This window comes from Triturus cristatus, chromosome 10 (assembly GCF_964204655.1).
Source record: "Triturus cristatus chromosome 10, aTriCri1.1, whole genome shotgun sequence".
Lineage (NCBI taxonomy): Eukaryota > Metazoa > Chordata > Amphibia > Caudata > Salamandridae > Triturus > Triturus cristatus.
The window spans coordinates 604,664,128-604,678,872 of record NC_140593.1 but is presented as its reverse complement, the minus strand read 5'-3'; the positions used below and the strand labels follow the sequence as shown (position 1 = coordinate 604,678,872).

Below are 14,745 nucleotides of genomic sequence, written 5' to 3'. Positions count from 1 at the left end.
GTGCTCCCGTCCAGCCCCAATACACATCTGCCTGTCTGGGTAGGTGGTTACACCTCCCTGGGACAGGAAACCTATTGTCCAGGCCTCCCCTGCTGGAGTTTCGGTCAGCAGCAGGAGGCCAGACATGTGTCTGTGTCAGTGGCATCCATTTTGTGATGCCAGGGCTTTAGAAAGTCTTTACTGGGTGGATCAGTGTGAACATGTCTCTCCCTCTAGAAGGGTGGAATGTTACCCCTGCCACCAGAACTGGCGGGGGGGGGGTAGTATTCCAAAGTATTTGACACCAAACACGACATGTTTCCGTGCAACCAGTCCAAAGTTATCATTTACCGCGAGGTTATAATGCACTTAAGAGTATATGATCAGGCTGCACCACAAACAGCATCACAGGAGGTACTCTGAATGCTGCAGAGGGGCTCTGCTCATGCAGGGGCACCCTCTCACATAAAAACCAAGCGCTCTGCCTTCAGGATTGTTAAGGCCTGCCATAGGAGTGACTTATAGGTTTTTATATGTGTGTGCAATGGTAGTGATATAGGCAGCCTATACCACAGTAAGGGGTGCAAGCACCACCTTACCCAGGCTGCAGTAGCACACCTGTGGTGTCATTTTTGAGTGCTTCCCAGGGGTGGCATAATACATGCTTCAGCCCCTGGTAGGCCTCTGAGGTACCTATGCCCTAGGTACATAGTATACCATATACTAGGGGCTTATAAGGCACTCCAGAATCCAATTAGAAATTTACCTAATGTACATGGAAATCATTTTAGAGAGGAAGCAGCTAGGCTGGGGTCCTGATTAGCAGGGCCACAGCCAGACTAAGGTCAAAAAGCAGTGAAACACCAGCAAAAAGTGGGGGTACCCATGTGAAGCAGATCCTACTCTCCTACAGATATGTTTATGGGTATGTCAGCGAGCGAACCCTAAGGCAAGGGTTTCTCCAGTTTTTCTGACCCCCTCCCCACTTTGGGGCATCTCAGCAATATTTTTAGGCTCATCTGCCCCCAAGGTGTGCAGAAAACCAATAGACACTAGCTTCTATGTGTGTGTGTGTGTGTTTATGTGTGTGTGTGTGAACTGGAGTTCGGCTGATGGTCTGTGTGTACTGGTGTTTGGCTAGCTGTGTGTGAACCAGCAATTTGCTGGCAGTGTATGTGGACTTGTGCTTAGCTGGCAGTGTGTGTGGACTAACGCTTGGCTGGCAGTGTGCATGGACTGTTGCTTGGCTAGCAGTCTGCATGGATGGCACATGTCTGGCGGTACGTGTGGATTGTTGCTTGGTTGGCGATGTGCGTGGATGGCGTTTGGCTGGCTGTGTACATGGATGGTGCTTGGCTGGTGTTGTGCATGGATGGTGCTTACCTGGCGGTGTGGCTTGCGTGAATCCTCCAGCGTTTTATTACCCACAATCCCCTACAAACCTTCAATTTAGCTAAAAAGTCACACTTTTCTCACATTTCTGTGTGAAAAGGTTGCGGGATCTCTACGTTGGCACAAATTTCCCACCACTCAGCATTCCCCTTGATCTCCTGATAAAAATCATACCTCACTTTTGTGGTGCCATAAGCAATGAACCTAAAAAATGTATAAAATCAAAAACTGAGGGGGAACCAAAGTGTGTTCAAAAAGGCAGTTTTATGTTTATAAGTTATTAGGTTGAGTCTGCTTTTGGCACCAACACAAGTGAGGTATCATTTTTATTGGGAGACTGAGGGGAATGCTGGGTGGTGGGAAATTTGTGCCAGCATTGTGATCTCACACCCTTGGCTAACAAAAATGTTAGCAAAATGTGACTTTTTAGTTAAATTTGAAGTTTGAAGAGAATTTGGGGTAAAAAAACATTGGGGGATCCACTCAAGCCACACCTCCCTGGACTTCCCCAGGTGTCTAGTTTTCAGAAATGTCTGGGCTTAGTAGATTTCCCTTGATGGCTCCCGAGCCGGGACAAAAAACTCAAGTGCCCCCAATCTATTACAAAACAACCTGTTTTTGTAAAGGGGGCACCTATGTTTTTGTCCCAGATCCTGTGGCCATCTAGGAATAACTACCAAATCCAGACAGTTCTGAAAACTAGACACACGGGGAGTCCAGGGAGGCATGGCTTGCGTGGATCCTCCAAGGTTTTCTTACCCAGAATCCTCTGCAAACCTTGAATTTTGCTAAAGAAATCTCATGTTCCTCACATAAGCCCACATAAGTTTCCTACCACCCAGCATTCCCCCAGCTCTCCCAATAAAAATGCTACCTCACTTGTGTGGGTGGGCCAACGGCCTGCGACAAGGAAAAAGGGTCCGTTTTCATTGGAAATATGTGATGTGTCCACGTTGCATTTTGGGCAGTTTCCCCTTGCAGACACTGGGCCTACCCACACAAGTGAGGTACAATTTTTATCAGGAGACTTAGTGAAACACAGAATAGCAGCCCAAGTGTTATTACTATTTGTCTTTCTATGCATTTCTGCCTTCCAAACATAAGACAACGTGTAAAATAGAAGAAATTTTGAACAACATCCTCTCATTCACATGCCAATATGGGTACCCACAAATTCTGAGATGCACAAATAACCACTGCTTCAAAACTCCATACCTTGTTCCAATTTCAGAAATACATAGGTTTCCTTGATACCCATTTGTCACTCTTTATATTCTCTGGGTACCTTGGATTCTTGGTGCACCCACAAGCCTCATATAACCTTGCAACCAGAAGGGTCCCAAGAAAGTAACGATATATACTTTTCAAAAATCTACCATAGTTAGAAGAAGCTACAGGTGAAAATGTAGGCACAAATGGCTGTTTTTTCAACTACATTTCAATAATATTTTATTTTAAGTGTTACTTTCCAAAAGAAAACCTTGAAGGATCCACACAAATGACCCCTTGTTGAATTCAGAATTTGGTCTACTTTTCAGACGTGTACAGCATTTTGGGATCCATTATTGGTTTCACACCCATTTCTACCACTAACTGGAAGGAGGTTGAAAGCACAAAAATAGGAAACATAGGCTATGCCCCAGTAAAAGACCAAAATAGTGTACAAAATTATGGTTTTCTGACAACGGTCTACCTGTTCCTGAAAGCTTGGAAGATGGTGATGTTGGCACCACAAAACCTTAATTGATACCATTTGCAGGGAAGGACCCAGACACTTTCTTCTGCAGCACTTTTATCCCATTTTTCCCCCCAAAGAACAAATTTTGCTGAAAGTGAAGTTCCCCGGTTTTCTACTTCAAATATTTCCCTCTTACTGGTTTCAAAATGTTGGCATCTATAGCAAAACATGAGCAAATTATCTGAATTTTTTCTAAGAGATGTGACACACCTACTCGGAAGAAATGTTTTTCACAAGCTAAAAATGGTTCGGTGTGTTTCAGTTTCAAATAACTTTATTCGATCTTACTTACATAGAGATCATAAAAGTGCACAGTGCAGGCAACATAGAAGTTCTATGGTAAAAATATAAAAAATTAGCACCAATATGAATAAAAACAGATACAATTCATATACAGAGAGGCATCTAAATCCTAATACAAAGGCAAAATCACAAGCTAGCTCCCCCATCAATACGTTCCCTTGAGTGTCCAGCTCAATAAATAATAAATTGCAAAATACAAGTCATCACTTATGCACAGACCATATTATAATTAAAAAGGCTTGTTTAAACGCCAATATAAAAACAATAATGAGAAATGTAACATGAAGCTGTAGACAATAAACTTTTAGCGTGCTGTTTTTAACAAAATATATAGCTGCCTTTAAACTTGTCACCCCTCCATAGTTTTCCTGTGTTCAGTCATTTTAAGAAAGCAGCTAACACTAAAACTGGTACGATGATCAGCTAACATCTGGAGATATATAAGAGCCTCGCTGCATTTTTAAAAAGCATGGGATTTCACATGGTGCTTAAGACAGAGTTGGAAAAAGTCACGATAAAATGTACAAAAGAACATAAAATGCAGCAGGCATTGTTCTACAGTCCCATTGAAGGGACATTGGGGAAAATTACTATTCCACACCTTTCCATGCTCTGGAAAGCACATTAGATGCCACAAAGTGCCTGACCCAAATCTGAAAAGGAGTGACCTCTTCCAGCGAGTAAGCTCCAGGGTTTGAAAAAAAAAGGTAAATCTCCTGTTGATGGTGTGATAAAATAAATGTAAGTGGGGCATGTATTAAAGCTGCCTCTGTTCTTTGGGAGAAAATGAACTCAGCTTAACAAGATTTGACCAGCCTTTTACCAGAGTTACAAATGGTCTTGGATGAAGTAAACTTTTCAGAGAGCCCAATTTCTGTGAGAGACTAACTAACATATGTCAACCAGGGAATGGATAAACCCTTGTCCTGGCTAAGACAGTCTAAATTAACATCTCTACTGAAACATGTTTTACTATTCACCCATACAGTCATCCAAAGCAGGAGGGGGGGGGGGGGGCAATTTAATAGAGTCTGTAAGATATTCTACGTTGAGTTCTGAATGCAAAATATAGGTAGAACTAGATGCTGGAACATTAAGCAGCCACCTACCAATTCTGTTTTCCTCTACCTAAATAGGTGAAGCATTGGGATATTCCCATACCCCCACACCATGGTTTGCTGTCAGACACACTGTAACCTATAAATCTTAAGATAGGGAGAAATAGTGCCCGTTCCATCCTTCTCGGCTAGGCTGAACAAGGCTCCGTCCTGCCCCCCCCCCCTCCAGCTTTGAGTGTGCTGCTTTCACTTGTGGTTGCCATAAATTACCTGTGACAACCGTCCCACCCATGTAACAAACATTCTGTACAGTGCACAAATGCTCCTCTTGAAGATTTAGGATGCCAGGTATTTTCTACCAGGCCCGCAGGCCATTTAATATGTATTCCCAAAATCAGTCATCATATCACGATTACTCATAAATGACACAAAGGATTCTAACAGTGTACACTAAGCAGGAGGTGTCCTTGCCATTAACACAGCTTCATCAGCATACAGTAATGCCAAAATGGTGGATTGGCAATTTTAGGCACAACCCTGATAGCAATGGAGCGATGGGTACTAAGATCCTTAATATAAAAATAGTAAAAAGCAGGGGTGCCAGAACGCACCCTACTAGCCAGGGGAAAGACTTCAGATAGTTTAGTTGCCTGACCATACCGCACCCTAGCCATCCCCCCCACCCCCAAGTTCTCATGCAGAGTGTAGAAAGTTGACTAGGGCAACATCCACCCCAAGGTTAATTAAAATCATCCACAGTTTGCTCCTGTCCACATGGTCGAATGCAGAAGATAGGTCCTGTAAGACGAGGAACAGTGGGCAGTGCCTGGCGATGGTATACTTGCTCACAATCAGATGTAGGTTCAGACACTGCTCCACTCTACCAAACCCAGGACCAAAACCATACTGGTACAGAGAAAGAATGTTATTATCATCTGCCCAGGTATGCAGATGACTGAAGATGAATGAATGATATGAATGATAGAATTTATAGAGCGCACGGCTACTTGTGTGAGTGTCCTTGCGCTGAAAAACATGACTCTCCTCAAAACCTTGATAGTGCTATCGATAAGGGAAATTGGTCTATACCATTTGGGGGAACCTCTATTGCCTTTTTTGGAGATTGGTACTATAGTTGAAAGTCTTCAAGACTCCGTGATTAAAGTACACAAGGAACAAGGATCTTTTGAACCTGCACGCGTGTCACTGCTTTTGCCAGCTTTTTAAATTGATTCCTAATTTTATTTCGCCATAGCTTGGCTCTCGCTCCTGTTCGCGCTCGTGCTGTAACCTGCGCAGTTGCGCCTGCATTTTGGGGGGGTGTGAATAGTGAGTATTACCTGCACTATAATAATTGGAAACTCACCCGCATTTGTGGGATTTAGTGAGTAGGGCTACCTGGGAGGCTTACATCTCGGCGTTAGCCGCCATCTTGGGTGAGTGGTTGGGAAAACGGGCCGGTGACTAGGCGCCATCTTGGTTGGCGGGCTAGACGATCGCATAGGCGGTCTCCCGCGCTCTACGGTGATAAATAGTAATGGAGGGCCCAGCGCGCAGCGTTGGCGCGCAGCGGGCGCGCCGTTGGCGCGCCGGAGGTGCGCCAGAGGTAAGCCCGTTTGCGCCCGTTCGCGCACAGGACGCGCTGGCGGCTGGAACTGCTGCCCCCGTCTCCCTTATGCGCTTAACCTACACGAAAGAAGATCTTCTTCTCCTGAAACCTGATGTTTCGGTAGAACACCAGCCCTCTACTATTGTTAAAAGCCACAATTCCTTGGCCTGTGGTCTGCTAAATGTGAGATCCTTGTGCAGGCATCACACAGAGATAGCGCTACTCATAGAACAACATGAGTTAGACGCCTTATTCATGACGGAAACATGGACAAGGACAGATAGTGGAGTAGAATTGGGGCAAGCCTGCCCCCCAGGATATAAGATTAGACATAATCCTCGTGTTGGGGCTAGAGGAGGAGGCGTAGGGTTGATTTATAGGGAATCGCTGGATTTTTCCCAGCTAGAAATTAAGAGAATCACGGAGTACGAACTGATGGGTTTTTCTCTGAAGGGACAGGGGGGGTGCTATTCACTGGTCTCCTGTGTTATAGACCCCCGGCTGGCGTTACGTCTGCCGTGTCCGACCTTACTGACTTGATCTACGATCTATCAAACTCCCATGCCAGACTGATGGTACTGGGGGACTTCAATCTGTGGCCAGATGGGCCAACAGACTCAGCCTTCACATACCTTACCCAGGCATGTTGTAACATTAATCTGGAGCAGTTGGTTCTTTCTAAGACTCACCAGAGGGGACATGTTTTGGACTTGATCTTTGCTGACTCTAGTCAGGTGAGGGTTGGAAACATCCTACCGCAATGTTGGACGGATCACGCCCTAGTTCTTTTATCCGCAGCTCTCCCGGTAGGCTACTCTAAGAACAGTAGCACGGAAACTGCTAAGACTGGGAGACAATGGTCAAGGCTCTTGAGAGGCGCAACCCTACCAAATCTGCTCTCTGAAGCTTTTCAGCTGGGAGACAATGCGGATGAAAGTTATAATTCCCTTATCCAGCGAATTACGGCCTCTCTGGACAATCTGGCCCCGCTAAGAAAAACGCGAGACAGAACAAAAACTGCCATGCCATGGTTTTCGAGGGAGCTCCTCCAACTTAAACATCAGTGTAAACGTGCAGAGCGGAGATGGAGGAAATACTATCTGGCATCGGATAAAGTCCTTTTTAAGCAGGAGCTGGCAGCTTATAAGTCACAGATTAAGTGTGCAAAAGCGAGGTTCCTAGAGGAGACTTTATTGTCAGCCTCAAATAAAGCTCAGGCTTTGTTTAAAATCGTCAACGAGTTGTCACGACCGGCCTGTGCTACTACAGCTATCCCAGCCTCTCAGTTACTATGCGACTCGCTGGCCAAGGCCTTCGAAGATAAGATCGCGACCATCTTGAGTAACTTGAGTCCCATGACACCAGGGGCTGCTCTCTCATCTACATCAGAGATGGAGGCGGGGAAAGCAAGGTTGATTAGTTTTCCTCTTCCCTCCTTTACAGAATTTGGCGCTTTAGCGGATAGTGTGTCCTCAGGCTCCCCCCTTGATGTACTTCCGCACAAACTCTGGAAAGTGTTTAGGGAAGAGCTGTTCCCTCCTCTCCACGCAATCTGCTGCCAGTCTCTTGGTTCCGCCCAGGTCCCGGACAGCTGGAAGCTTGCGGTAGTTTCTCCGCTTCTGAAGAAAGAATCACTGGACCCCTTATGCCCCGCTAATTACAGACCCATTTCATTACTCCCTTTCCCGATTAAGATCTTGGAGAAACTGGTCACGAAACACCTGTCCAGTTTTTTGGAAGTCAATGACTGTCTGGATGCGGCGCAGTTTGGGTTCAGGCCAGCGCATGGAACCGAATCAGCTTTGGTGACTGTTTTGAGTGACCTTCGTTCGCGTGCCGACTATGGACGAGCAGCCTTTTTAGTGCTGCATGACATGTCGGCAGCGTTCGATACGGTCAGTCATGCCATCTTGACCAGGAAATTGGAGGAGGCTGGTGTGATGGGTCTGGCCCGGGATTGGCTTGTCTCATACCTGGCCAATAGACATCAGGTGGTTGCCCTGCCTCCCTTCAAGTCTACCATCAGAAGGGTTGGTCAGGGTGTACCCCAGGGATCAGCCATTAGCCCCATTCTTTTTAATCTCTACCTCCACCCCCTGGTCAAGCTAATTAAATCTCTTGGCATTGCAGTCACCAACTATGCTGATGACACCCAACTCATCTTCTCTTTTGAGGGGGAGAATGCGGTGTCACAGGAGACCTTTCACCATTGTATGGTCACCACGGCAACATGGCTGAGTAACAACTCGCTGCAATTCAACAGCTCCAAGACGGAGGTGTTGCATTAGTCAGCGGACCGTGTCCCGCGCCCTCTACCGCAGGACTTCTGGCCCCCCTCCTTTCAGGGCACGGTAGCAGCGGCAGACTCGGTTCGAAACCTGGGTGTGACAATGGAACCTAATCTTCAACTGGATGGTTTCATTGATAAAACAGTGTCTACCTGCATGGGGCTGATGCGTACCCTGCGGAAGATTCTCCCTTTGCTTCCCGCCCATGCCAGACCAGAAGTAGTGCGCAGTATCATCTTAAGCAGACTCGATTACTGCAATGCACTGCTTCTGGGGGCACCTGTCACTGCATTAGGCAAACTACAACCGGTACAGAACTTCGCTGCCAAATTAGCACTTTCCCGCCGACGTCTTGACTCGTCATCCGCAGCACTTAAAGACTTGCACTCTCTGCCCATTTCTCAGCGGGTTGAGTTTAAAGCTTTATGCTTGGTCTTCCGGGCCCTTCATGGCTTGGGACCGTTGCCCCTACAGGAGATGTTCTCTTGGTACATCCCTACTAGATCTCTCCGCTCTGCTTCAGCCTACTTGGTAGTTGTCCCCAAGATCCGGAGAAAGCGGATGGGTGGCCGTTCCTTTGGCTTTACGGCATCCAAGTTGTGGAATGATCTGCCACTACCGCTTAGATGCTTAGGAGACCTTCTCTCCTTTAAAAAAAGAACTAAAAACTCACCTGTTCCCTAGGATAGTGTAGCTTGCTGATATAGTATTGACTGTGTTTCAGGATCTGTTAGATCACAGCACCAGGATGCCCGTTGGGTGACAGGAGCGCTTTATAAGTGTGTTATACATACATACATACATACATTATTGACTAGATTAGTGAGCTGGGGTCCCCAAAGGCTCAAGTTACATTTACATATGTCCATGGGCATCCCGTCAAGCCACAGGGCTTTCCCACTAGAACTAAGCCTAATTGCATCCTCCACTTCCTGAAGGGTAACCAGGAGAGGAGGGGTGTGTACCAGAAGTTCCCATAGCCTATCAGTGCACATCTTATCTTCATTTAGATAGTATACGGAACAAAAGTGCTTCATCCACTCCTCCCCCGGGATGTTACATATCAGGAGTGGATTGAGGGGTGCATCACACTGTTGCAGCATACTGATGGAGTCCCAGAAACCGTACTATTTTTCTGGGAAGCTGCAAGCGTTTCTCAATCTCTTTTGTACAGAGGGCACATTTGAAGACTAGCCTGGCCTCCCGACCTACCCAGCAACCCTAGGCGTCCTTGATAGTGCCTTCCTCAAAAGGTGATTAGCCACAGAGCATTGAGCATCAAACCAGCGTAGGAACTCCAGGACAGAAACAGCTGGTTTCAATAGGTGATTCTTGATACAGATACACAGAAGTTGGTAACTGCCCAGTAGCGATTCCCCTGAATCCTCGTTTAAACACCCCATAAACAACAACAAATTGTTTTTGAGAAGCAGACCCAATGTGTCAATGGGATCTTTAAGGCGCTGGAATAATCTGAGCCCATCTCTAGAATGTTGCTTAATACCATAGTGAAGTAATTGTGCTTTATCCCTACACAGTGGTAAAATTTCTTCAATCATAAGAGCATTATAATTTCCCCACTGGGATTCTATTACTGCACCATTAGAACACCAGTGCAGAAGGTAATTGGAAACAGCGCGTCTCATTCTGATGTTACCTAAGAGAGCCCCTTCTAACAAGGCCTTAGCTTCCCTGCACTGGCTTCCGGTAAGGGAGCGAATTCTGTTTAAAGCTCTATGTGTCAGCCATCGTATCTTACAAAGAAAGGGGCCCACCTACCTGCACGATTTACTAACCCCTTATTCCCCGACCCGTCAACTGAGATCAAGCGGGACGGGGCAGGTTAGCATTCCATTTATCAGGAGAGCAAGGATGGGTGGTCGCTCCGTTTGTTTTTTAGCAGCCAAGCACTGGAATAAACTCCCCCCGGGGCTCCGGCTGGAGGCCTCGGAGACTATCTTCCGAAAGGAGTTAAAAACTTGGCTCTTTCCCTCTTTAAGCTCTCCTGTTTAACCGCTTATGCTTTCTCTGCCCTGTCGGGAATACGATCGTTCTGTACCGCAGCGCGGGGACACACTAGTCAGTGTAGCCAGGCGCTTTATACATTTGTTTATTATTATTATTATTATGAATGTATAGTCTATAATGGAGGACTTTCCTACACCTCTGTATGTCGGTTTACTTGGACCTATGTCCTGAAAAAAGTTGATATATGCTAACAAAACAATTGATGGACGGAATGTTGGACAATGCAAACATTCAGCCCCAGGCACAAGGATCTGGGTTTAATCCATCATTCTTTTGCTCCCCACACCACCCCAGTTTGGACTTAGCCATATGCAAATCAGTCTTGACCCTGTTCCTTGTGGAAACAGTCTAGCCCGAACTGCCAAGCCAGGTCTTCCCTGGATCGGAAAAACAAGCATCCCAATTTGATGGTATCTACTAAATCTAAAGAGGCATTGGAATTCCTCAGCTTCGTCCCCCTAGCGTTCCGCAGTGCGCTATCAGAAGCTGATCTTAGATAGCCTAATTCTATAGGTGCCTTGCTGAGCTTAACGTTTTGGTCTCCAAACGCAATAAATGAGGTAAGAGTCTTTTACACGTCACCGGTGTTTTCAAGTCTATAATAAAACTAAAAAGCCCCTCACTGTTCTGTGTCTTATTCCGATTGGTTTAGTACCCTGGTGAAGACAAAACTAGGTACAGGGAAACTGGCTGGGATTGCAAATTCCACTTCGCACCATCGTCTATCCCATCCTTAAATACACGCTACTCGCAAGGAGGCCATCAGAAAGAGAGTATTAGCATATAGAATTTTCAAAGATTATTTTAATTATAAAATCAGTGGATACAAATAATAGTTATTTTCAGTAATATTAATACAGTTATCACTTTCCTTACACATACACTTTTTTCCGATTTACAGTTTTATGTAGCATGAACTTGGTCTGAGGGCACCAAAGTGCTTAATGGGACCAGATGTTACACAGTTTTAGGAAAGGTGAAGAGTAGGACAATAATTATTCCTCTACTAAGTAGAACAATGTTATTATATTGCAATCCAATAGGCCAGGAATCTCCAACCCTTTGTTTTATAAGAGCTACTTATGTTAAATAAAACTAATATTATTAGTGACCACATCAGACATGATTACATTAGTGCCCACAATCTGCAAGATTACCAGCAGTAATCACCTCAGTGCAACAGGCAGGGTTGCCAGTATTAAAGTAAAAAGCGTTGTCAATCTGGAATGCTTCTAAGCAGGTAAACTATGCCAGCCACAGCTTCAGTGCCCCTGGCATGAAAGTAATATTAGTAATAAATCTCCCCACGTGAGTTTTCAATTCGCTTATGAGTTCTGAAAATACACAATTTTTCGTCTTGAATACACGATTTTAGCATTCACGTATTCAACCAAGAAAACGGTTCCAAATAAGCTGTGATGCACACATGAGAGTTCCTAATTGGTAGCCCAGAAGCTATTCGTATGAGAAGATTTTAATAGGCTATGTGTGTGCGCGCGCCACTCGTCCTTCCTTTGTATCTATGCCGGGGAAATCCCCTAAAGTCATTTATCGGAAATGGCTGGTTTATAAGAAACGACCTGAATCGCACTTTGGTTAAACTAAACAACAGACGACATCGAGAGGGCGCCATTTATCTTGCGTCCATCTTTAAACGTGCTCGAATTGGTGCTCCAACTATTAATTCTTTATACAATATGCAAAATCGACAATAAAAAAGCAAACATTTTGTTGTGTAAATTACACACAGATTAGAAACACAGATTTTCAGTTGCGCATATATATTTCCCAAATTGTTGTAAAAATTATATTGTTCAGTTTGTTGTTTAGTATTGTTGCGGAAAGTGTGCTTAATAATAATGTAGTTGATTGTGTTTGAAAAGTGTTAGAAAAATAAAACAGTCACATAATAATTCAGCATGAATAGTGTATGTGGGAATGGCGGCCTGTGTACGAGCGGTATGACTTTCAGATACCCTGTCCTTCTTCTGTTTCTCTGCCAAGTGTATCCAAGTTCTATGACCCAAACGAGAGAAGCTTTTCACCTAACCGATCGCTGCTGCTCCTGGTTGCCTATCGCTGGGATCGCAAGAAGATCAGTTATTCTTTCCTTAGCTTTTCTGACCCCCCTGTCTTTCACGTCACAATGATCAACACACGATCTGTACATCATCTTTAATACATCGTCAAATGATTAGAAAATGGGTTGTAACACTTTGTTAAAAGTGATGGATGTACGCTTGCAGGTGGTCGCATGAAAAACAGATATGTTGGGACTAAATAAAGGTTCTGCCAGCCTCCCCACAACCCCAGTTTCCATGCCGAAAAGCGCCAAAATATAACTATTGGCAGAACCGCTGTAGGAATTCGCGTATGTGTGTTAAGTTTTTTTTAAATCACGGGCAAAGTATCTAGTTTTGTAAAATAGTGCATTCAAACTTTAATGGGATTTCCACAGTTAAACAGTACAAGTAAGCAAAATGCCCCTTCAAATGAATTTGAAATGGTCTTTGTAGATGTGAGCAGTAGAACCTGTTTATTGTAGGGAAAGAGTGGACTTACTTCGCTAGTTTGGGACGCATTTTAAGTGCGTGAAGATGCTTTGGTTGCTTTACTTCAAGCTACTTGACTTGCTGCCTGATTTCACTCTACCCTAAATATGTAATCTTTCTTTAGGCGCCCATCACCGAGCATTTGTCAAAATGACTAAGATACATATTTGTCTTTTCGTCACACTTATAATCAGCAAGTGAATGATGCCTCTAAATAAAACTTACACTGATGTGTGCGCCATTCTATCGCCATTGGAGACGATCTCCTAATTAGAGGTGGCGTTATGAGAGATGTTTGTTCTAGTCAGTCTACCGCCTGGATACCTTCTCAAAGGATTAGTGCACTATACAAATCAACATAACAGTTGTAGTGCATGCCAATACTTTTAAAGGGGGTAATGCAGAAAGTGAGTTTCTATAACCCAAGTGGTGCGTTTCTTCGACTCACCGTCCGCTCTAGAGATAAGAACATGGTCGTGAGAAAAAGTCTGTACTCACCCTTCAAGTGCATGTGCTGAATTACATTACACCTTGCCTAGCCGGTGGATCTCGGAGGAGGGAGATTCTTAGATAAACTTCCTTCTGGTCTCTTCAGCAAGTGCACAATCTGTCTGAAAGGGGCAGGTCTTGAGATCCCGTTGTTGTGTGTTGCCGTGAAGGTGATCCTGGCATCGTTTTGAGCACTGCCACAGTGCTTTGCGGTCAAGCGGGCACCAAGAAACCACTCACTTATAGGAAATACACTAGCAGAAAGCCACCCTGCAATGTCACTGGGAGCTATTCCCACCGATGCTCTTGTCAGGAGTGTAATATAGAGACTGATCAAATAGAAGTATGCTAATAGGTTTCCACGGGAGCGTGTTTGCGAGAGCGCTCAGGGAAGTGATTTAAGGAGACTTTTGAGAGCCGCCTGTATACACCGCCCACGTGCGTTTATTTGTGCTGCCACATTACTCCCTATGGTGGGGAAAGCAGCGGTGACTATAGAATGAAGCAAAGGAATTAATAGACCGGCGTTTATTTTTGTATTGTAATGGGTGGTAGTACAGTTAATTGTAACGTACCTCATTCCAGCAATGTGTATGTGTGTGATGATGTAGGGTGGCTGGGTGGTGTATGTGTAGGCGAGTAGTGGACATGTATTTATTGAGTCTGATTAATTTATGTCTACAACCTTTCTTGCTCCAGTGTGTGTAGTCTGGGTAAGAAAGGCAGTAAGAACATAGTTTTAAGTAGTAGCATCTAAAAAGAATAAGAGACTGATCAACAAAGGTAACTTACACTTCTGAGTAAGTTTACTACTTTTCGGTATTCATTAACTGCGCTTTTGCAGTAACTTCCTCTTTTGTAGTTACTTACACTTTTGCAGTTAGCCTAGCACTACACTTTGTAGTGTTGACGGTTCGCGCTAGGTAGTGCATACGTGGCTGTACCAACAGGAGCACTAATGAAGGAGATACAGCAAAGTCATGGCCCCAGTTAATGTTTGTAGTGCAAACCCCACCAACTTGGTCTGGTCAAGCGTGATCACGTAACTGAAGGAATAAAAAGGGCTAACCCAGGGGGACACAAGGATAGCATGTAACTGCTAGTAAAGTGTTCCTGCCATTATTTAGCAGCACTGCAAACTGCGCCGTAGGCTGAGCTGTGCCACCACACACATGGCCAACTACTGGTCTTGCAACACTGTCATAGAATATAATGGAGGTCGGGACTTACTACAAAAGAGCAAGTTACTACCAAAGTGTAAGTTGCTACACAAGTGCAGTTTGGGAATATGGAAAAATAGTAAACTTAC

The 14,745-nt window shown here is 44.8% G+C and overlaps 1 protein-coding gene across 4 annotated transcripts in view; it reads right to left on the bottom strand.

The window, feature by feature from the left end:
- CIITA (class II major histocompatibility complex transactivator) overlaps positions 1 to 13,836 on the bottom strand; it is a 473,615-nt gene extending 459,779 nt beyond the window's left edge. Inside the window, exon 1 of one of the 4 annotated variants that reach the window (XM_085632115.1) lies at positions 13,446 to 13,836. The gene's annotated coding sequence lies outside the window, so the exon portion shown is untranslated. The remainder of the gene's footprint in view (positions 1 to 13,445) is intronic. The other 3 variants (XM_085632119.1, XM_085632121.1, XM_085632118.1) reach the window with 3 other exon arrangements.
- Positions 13,837 to 14,745: the final 909 nt, after the last annotated feature.